The sequence below is a fragment of the Cephus cinctus genome, unplaced genomic scaffold, assembly GCF_000341935.2.
Source record: "Cephus cinctus unplaced genomic scaffold, Ccin1 Ccin1_scaffold0076, whole genome shotgun sequence".
In the NCBI taxonomy this organism is placed as follows: domain Eukaryota; kingdom Metazoa; phylum Arthropoda; class Insecta; order Hymenoptera; family Cephidae; genus Cephus; species Cephus cinctus.
The window spans coordinates 112,897-119,841 of record NW_014332817.1 but is presented as its reverse complement, the minus strand read 5'-3'; the positions used below and the strand labels follow the sequence as shown (position 1 = coordinate 119,841).

At 44.8% G+C, this 6,945-nt stretch overlaps 1 protein-coding gene across 7 annotated transcripts in view; it reads left to right on the top strand.

The window, feature by feature from the left end:
• The window catches only part of LOC107270001 (serine/threonine-protein kinase NLK), a 69,841-nt gene that overhangs the window by 44,522 nt on the left and 18,374 nt on the right, over positions 1 to 6,945 (top strand). The gene's annotated exons all lie outside the window — the stretch shown is intronic.

Here is a 6,945-nt window from a genome sequence, read left to right as displayed (position 1 = left end):
TTTTTTTTTTTTTTTTTTTTTTTTTTTTTTTTTTTTTTTTTTTTATTATATAAAATATATGCACGAGACGCTCCTGGCACGACCGGAAGTGTTTGAGGGATAGGAAATGAAAATTTGAAAAAAAAAAATAGTAAAAAAGTGAAAGCTCAGTAACCGTATGCATTGGCATATGGAACGACGAATTGGTACCACGAGAAACCCCACGTATTATTGACGGAAGCCCCACGTGCTCCTGTACACGTGACAGGTCTATATTTATTTCTGCTATTTCATTAGGTTTGATCTTTGCAATTAATAATTTAGAATCTTAGCACAGTTTTTCAAAGTCACTGGTTTACTCTACTGCCGATCTTTTTTCCTCTTTCGTGTCTGACGAAATTTGTCATTGGCAGAAATACATTTCGGCGAGCCGGCGCAAGGGAAGGTCAACGCCAACAGACTCGACCCCTCGTAAGCTCAAACTGGTCCCATTAATAGTGCCACCCCTATGGAGTCGCTGGACTTCAATTTGGACGGTGATGAAAAATTGACTCGACACTTCCGGTAGCTTCATTTGGAAAAGAGAAAAGACTTGGCGCCAGCACGAAAAATGGAAGCTCAGAGGTGAATTTTGGTGAAGCGTTTGACGCTCCTTCCCTGAGCTTCACGGTTTTTGAAGCAGTAATCCCTTCGCTGCCTCTCCCCTGGAGGAGCCTTACATAATTTTCCGCGAGACGCCTGTAACCGGGGAATACTTGTTATCGGCTGTTTACGCGACTCCAACTTCATGGACGTTTTAATAATTTGAAATTAACACGGGGGGCAAAGTTAGAGCGTACTCCGGCTGCCGAGTATACAGGGCCGGAAATTGTACGGCTTTGACCGTACTCCGAGTGCCCCGTTCAAAGGGGCCACCCTTTCAGGTAAAACTCGTCCTAAGTACGCCCCTGGCCTGACGTATCGTTAGTGTCTAACTTCAGTTCGTACAAAGGGCCCTGGCGCTCCGGTGGCTTCGGAAAGGGAATTTCCCCCAGGGGTTGGTACGCTCCTGGGCTGGGCTAGAATTTGTATCAACTTAATAACGATTGCAATCGATAGAGACGCTTGCGCGGCAGCCGGCGTTCCCGCGCGACCTGAAAACCCTCGGAAGCTCCTCTTGGTCTCTTAGTCCGGCGTCCGGCGTCTTTATTGGATTGGGTTATGCACGTGTAGCTGCGGGGGTCGGTCCGGCGGGAATGCGCGGGAAATTTAAATTTCGTATCTATAGTAATAGCTATGGTGAAAATGAATCGGCAGGGGTCGCTGGAAAAAGCTTGAGCTTTTTACTCCAGCCGTGTACGGCACTGCGGAAAGGTGATTTGTAGGGACGTCCGGTGCGGTCGCTCTTTGAGATACTGCCTTGAGCTTATCTAACTTCGCGTATTTATCAGCTGGCGAATTTCGCCTCTCTACCGTCTTGCCGTACATCCCTCTTGGATTTTACCAAGACGTAACTGGTCCTAGCTCTGTATCATTGGAAGAGGACATATTTTTTTTGACAAAAACTAATGATCTACGATAGAGGGGGATCATCGATCATCGGTGGATAAATAATTTTGACACTTTTTAATAATTAGTAATCGAGCGTCGATGATCTACGATCGCAAAGTTCATCGTTGGATGATTAATGATCGATCCAATTTGGCGGACCGGATCCAGCTGAGAATAAAGCAGCCCCTAAGTAACCGAAGGACAGAGGCGTTAGGTTAATTCACCCGCGATATATATCAATGCCGGCCATCAAATCGATCCCGTGTAAATCATCGCAGGATCTACGTAGATCGCTATTAGCCAGGGTAGGCTATTATTTTCATCGGGATTAACTTCCATCCCTTCGTTCGTCCTCGCTGTGATGCCGACGAGAGACGCGATTGGTCCTCCTCGAGCCACCTGTCGCTCCATTAAAATTTATCCGATAACCCGTTTTTTGGTTTTTTTAATATTTCGCGACGAGAGGATCAACCCCCTTGAAATTGTTCATTCGTTATTTTCCAAAAAAAATTCCAATCGCAAAATTTTGTTTTCCCCATCCGCCTTCTACCTCTCGGATCGTATCAGGTTGCCTTGGGTAAAATTTAAGCGGTAAATGAAGGTAGAAAAAAAATTAACTTTCATCCCCTAAGTAAAGCAGGTGCCAGGGAGAGACAGCGGGGCCATCTCCCTGTTTTATCCATTAATTTCACAAAGTTCTCCCGTTCATTACTAAATGCGTTGGAGGGTCCACGTGGAGCAAGGGGGGAGTGATTTTGTGAGGCCCAATGGCTGGGCAAGTACACAGACCTCGTTCCCGTACATATGTTTGTAACCCTTTAGGACTCCCCGATGAGTAACAAAGGCTAAACCTGCCCCGTCAGCCTCGGCCAGAATCCTTTCCCATTTATGCGAAGGGTCGTGTGCGCGATGTCCATCGCAACTTCCAGACTCCAGAAAGGACCAGAGCCCTGTTCCAACAGGGCCTATAGGAGTTTTTGCTGCTTATTAAAAAAAAACGTCTACGAGACAAAAACATGGAACACAGCGCGAAAGTCATATACCATTGTAAATTACCATTTCCTTTAAAAATATTAAAAACGTCTATAAATATACCAAGTACGATTGACTTGAAAGAGCAGAAAAAAAGATCCGCTGGTTGCACTAATAAGGTAGCTACGTAGCAAAGAAGCGGTACCAGTGACGTCATACTCGGAGAACTTTTTTTACCGGCAACTTCACTGGGAGTCACTTCTTTACGGCTCTTTTTTTTTTTTTTTTTTCTCTTACAAACTTCACTCATCGTCTTCTATTTCCCGGTCGCTGGTCCACTTCTCGTGAGATACTCTCTTCGCCTCTTACTCCTCCCGACTCCAGCAACACCGTAATGCTACCTCAGAAATGTGTAATGTTAGCAGTGAGAGGCGCAGCGGAGGCAATGCAGAGGAGCAAGTAGAAATTAGTTGGTAACTCGACTGAACTCTTGAAACCGTTGAACTCCGAAAGGAGATGGGAGGACCCAGCAAGCGACTAATTAAGAAATTAGATGACGAGGCAGTAGCAGTTTGCGAAATTTTCCTTTTCATTTTTCTTTTCACATATATTTTTTTTTATGCATTTTTTTTCACTTTTTACTACTTTCAGTCGCCGGGTTCTTGACAGAGATATACGTGTGGTACGTGTACCGGATGTTACCCGGTTTTTGATTTCCGGTCTGGTTGGCCTCAAAATACGTATAACGTGGCTCTCGCAAGATCGAAATTATTTAATCCCAGAGTTCGCCGAGGCGTTTGAAAACGTAGATGAAAATGTGGCAATAAATTTTTGGAGAAATATCCCACGCCCTACGGTCAAACCTTGCCTACCCGTGTAACGAACAGCTGGTTACTGGGGAACCGCGTGGACCCAGTAGGGATAGTATAATTGGAACACGGAAACGGGCATTCGCACGCGCCTTACTTGCGTGCTTCTTGTCGCGCACAAACGCCTACGCTATACGCAACCGAACGTTCTGTCATCTCTGTTTCTTGCAACAGCGTTTTCCTGGCCGACCAAATAGAGAGACGAAGGTTAACAAAAAAATGAATTATATATCCCGTTAAATTCTTGATACCGGTGGCACGAAATTTCCTGGAATCGTTCGAATACGAATTTTAGCATTATTTCCCATTCGCGATAAACGTGATTTTCGATAAATCGGAAAAAAAATTTTTCGATATTTTTTCATAGCTCCTTCTATCGGCACTCGCTTATTTTTCACGTCCTTCGTATTTTGTAAATTCGTAAATCGACGAAAAAGCAATTTCGCAAAATTTCACCTCCGGCAACCAGGGTTTCTGTCACTTCGTCAAGTTGTATAAAGCCACGTGTAATCCTCGCGTCCGGGTAACGGAGACTGCGTGTAACACTTGAGGCAGTTTCACAGGAAAACCCTTTCATCCAGGATAAACTGAAGGGGAGTAAATGCCTCTAGTATCAGGCCCATAGGAATCCCATAGGGATGACAATGTTGAGGAAGGTACAACAAGGAGCCACCAGGTGGCCGGAAGTTTCACCCTGAAAAGTTTCCTATCGTCGGTGTATACATGCGGGTCCGAGGTATCGCATGTCATAAAGAAGTATGGTCGCCAGCCCAGTGACACTTTTCCAAGGCATTGTTCGTCCACTTATGGACCTGCCAGTAAACGGCATACGGTGGCGTCTCCATTTTTAGATACGGATAATCTTATCTGTACGTATAGACAGGTATGGTTATGGTGCCTGTCAGTTGTATTCTGGAAAAAAAAAAAACGTCCCCTATACCGTCCTGTAAACAATTTTTAAGTGCCCGTTGTAGCTTAGGCCACTAAAGAGTGTAACCCCTATGTCGCATCTCTGTATAGAATTCTACATGCATACGTTGAACGTAACCGGAATCCTGAGTGCTATCCATCAAAATCTCACGTGAGCTGCACGATATTATCAGACAGGTAATTGGCCAATCGCCCTGAGCGCTTAATTATGCACGCGTACTTTCCCCGTGGCAATTACTCGCTCGACTCCTACGATAAGCAGATACCGTTGTCCATTTCGAGATACATACGAAACGCCACAAGTGCACGTACAAGGGGACAGGGTAATATAGCTGTCCTCTGGCGCATTGGATAAATTGACGATAAATCATAGCAGACAATTCCAGCTGAAGAGTAGAAGTAACGAGGTAAAAAGCAAAAAAAAGTTTCAAGTTAAGTAATTCAGATATGTCAACCAGAATGGAAAGAAAAGCAAACGTCGTCCAATATTTAGCCTTGAGTTTGACAATGCCCGTAACTGTACATAGACTGGATAAAGGGTCGTCTAAAAGTTGGGGATTGTTACTTGGTAGATATAGCCACGTAATTAAGATAACGTCTTGTGATAATTAAAGAAGCCAGTAATAAAGAAGAGCCAGTTACGCGGTTGCTAAAACGCTGCTAACTTTACCCGACTACGGCGTAACCCTCAGTTTCCCTCAGTCGCCGCTACGCGGCGCCAGCTGTCTCTCCGACTGTCAACAACGAGCGGAACCTTTCCGTTGCCTTGGCAACGCTATTCGGCGTAGCCTCAACGTTCGTACTGTCGTCGTAAAGTGTATTCGGTATTTCTCGACGGGACGAAGTGCACGCGGAATGAAAAACGTATAATGGCGGAATTGGAATGTGGTAGTTCGCGCAGTTAAAGTAATGCGATTTACTTTGCGATCGGGCTTTTACCGATCGTACCGAACGTGCGACTAGCCAGTTCAGGAGTCAAGGGTCCTTAACCCTACCCCGAGATCCTAGACATCTTGGCGGTCGTTCAGCGAGGCTCGGTTGACCGGTCGGACCGGGCGGAATGGCCTTGCCAACCTCAACCTCCTCCTCGTCTGGTGCAACAAAGAAACTACTTGGGCAACGATGCACCTCTTATACCCTTACACTCTGTTATACTCGACTCACGTGTATTTTCGTCTTGGCATCTCCTTTACCGCCGTGCGTAACCTAACCTGGGTTTACAAAACTTATAACTATACTAAAGAAAAAGTCTATTACATAAATCACACCGTTCAGCTCTCATATCTTAGCCACAGTTATACATTGCTTTTATACATAATTAAGAATTCTAAACTGTCCACATTCACGAAACTGTCTGTAAGTTTTTTTTTTCTCTTATTTTGACTATCATAGTTATGGTAATGAAGACCGTTCAGAGAATCGAAGAACCGTCACTGTTTCTCTTTTATAGAAACGATTGTCTGCATACTGCTGTATCTCGTTCTTGGGAAGTGTATACATATATATATATATATATATATATATATATATATATATATATAGTGTGTCTAGTCGTGAGGAGTGAATATTATGAAACACTAGGTAGATGCGATTGCATTTCCAAGAGACGGTGACACAACGAGCGCCCAGGACCGTATACAATGGGGGAAGGCATTAAAACGGAATCCTCTTTAGGACAAAATGACCAATCTAATGGAGCCAATGGGAACGTGCACAGTCGATAGAGAAACAGTCTCCTTCGTAAGTTCCTTGTCTTCCCTTTTATTCGCCGAATGCATTTTCCTTAGTCCTCGACGCTTGCACCAGGTATACCATATCCACAGGTAACCTAGCTATATAACAAGAGGGTAGCCATGCGCCAGCAGAGGATACCCGATTCCCTTCTCGCTGATGGGAGCAGCAGCTCCTGCTTTGTCCAGGAAACCGGTCGCTGGTCCCAGCCAGAAGGCAGCCAACCGAGTCTGGGGACCGATCCACCAATCGGGCTCGCGTTTACGCCATTGCTCCTGAACTAATCCGACCGGAGTCTGGGCTCCAGGGCCATTGTACTCAAATGAGTTTCCCCGCTCGTCTTCGGATCCCGATATTTAAAAGAAAATTTCTTACTCCTCGACTGCGCCGTCGCATGATCTTCAGCCAAATGGATCATAACTATAATTTGCCACGTGTCCTTGAACGTTTCTCAGAAATCCTGAAGGATAATTCTTATGAGTTCAGGCCCAATGAAAAGTCGCGAGTCCCGGCGTATAATGCCATTCCTGAGAAGGAGCAGGAACCAGTTCACTGAAGGTGCCGCAGTTTCTACCTGCATTCCAACCTACCAGTCGACCCCATTCCGCCATTAGCCCATTCCCAAGTATCCTTTTGCTTCTCGTCCTGGTCTTGGAGGATCCCGCCGCTTCTCGAGTCTGGAAGATGCTGCGTGCGTTCGCCTTTAACCCGTGGAACACGTAAGGACTATCTGATCACCTGGAGACTTTCAGTCCACTTCGTATGCAGTCGGTGATCCTTCCGTCCCTTATTATGGAATTTATGATCTTCAGTTTGGTGGACCGCGAGATCGTGACGTCTGTTGAGAAAAAGTTTTTCAAACTATTTTTTTTTTTTTTTTTTTTTTTTTTTTTTTTTTTTTTTTTTCTTTTTTTTTTTTTTTTTTTTTTTTTTT